The sequence below is a fragment of the Grammomys surdaster genome, unplaced genomic scaffold, assembly GCF_004785775.1.
Source record: "Grammomys surdaster isolate TR1022 unplaced genomic scaffold, NIH_TR_1.0 63, whole genome shotgun sequence".
Classification (NCBI taxonomy): Eukaryota; Metazoa; Chordata; class Mammalia; order Rodentia; family Muridae; genus Grammomys; species Grammomys surdaster.
Window position 1 is genome coordinate 15,281,558 of NW_021604565.1, and position 1,021 is coordinate 15,282,578.

Below are 1,021 nucleotides of genomic sequence, written 5' to 3' on the forward strand. Positions count from 1 at the left end.
ACTTCCTGAAGTGGAAGGGGTTCACTTCCTGAAGTGGAAGGGGTTCACTTCCTGAAGTGGAAGGGGTTCACTTCCTGAAGTGGAAGGGGTTCACTTCCTGAAGTAGAAGGGGTTCACAGATGCTGATAATACTTGGGAACCAGAAGAAAATTTAGATTGTCCAGAATTAATTGAAGCATTTCTTAATTCTCAAAAAGCGGGTAAAGAAAAAGATGGTACAAAAAGGAAATCTTTATCATTCTGATGATAGCAAATCGAAGAAGAAGAGAGACGCTGCTGACAAACCAAGGGGCTTTGCCAGAGGTCTTGATCCTGAACGAATAATTGGTGCCACAGACAGCAGTGGAAAATTAATGTTTCTCATGAAATGGAAGGACTCAGATGAGGCTGACTTGGTGCTGGCAAAGGAGGCAAATATGAAGTGACCTCAGACTGTCATTGCCTTCTATGAGGAAAGGCTGCCTTGGCATTCTTGTCCTGAAGATGAAGCACAATAATTGTTTGTATATATATAAATCTGGATCTTGAGTTTTGAATTACTAGTGTGGAAAAGATAGCATTCTAATGAAAATCAAGTTTGATATGTTGGTTTTGAAAGTATTGACAGTAGTTGGGATAGTTTTGGTTTTTGTTCTGCATCAAAAGGCACTGATTGCTTTGAGCAAGTAAGAGCTTTCTGTAGTTGCTTCCTGTAACAATAGAATATCTGATACCATGCTGTATTTCCTCAGCTTTGAAGAACAGCTTTTCTTAAACGCTGGGAAGATTTTTACAGTCATTACTCAGTCTGAACTTATTTTTAACTGGGACACAGAAGGACCATTCTGGGTTTTTTGTTTGTATGCGGTCTATGCATGAAACACTTACATAATGTGTTTGTTTTGTCTTGCTTTTAACACTCAAAAGAACTGAAGAGGAAAACACAAGTGGATGAGGTTCCCTCATTGTCAACATTTTCCTGAAACCGTAACCTTTCAGATTTAGCAGATTCTGTAATTTATTGGATAGTTGAAAAGCAACC

At 38.8% G+C, this 1,021-nt stretch overlaps 1 pseudogene; it reads left to right on the top strand.

Annotated features, from left to right (window-relative positions):
- LOC114621806 overlaps positions 1–497 on the top strand; it is a 694-nt pseudogene extending 197 nt beyond the window's left edge.
- The last annotated feature ends 524 nt before the right edge of the window (positions 498–1,021 follow it).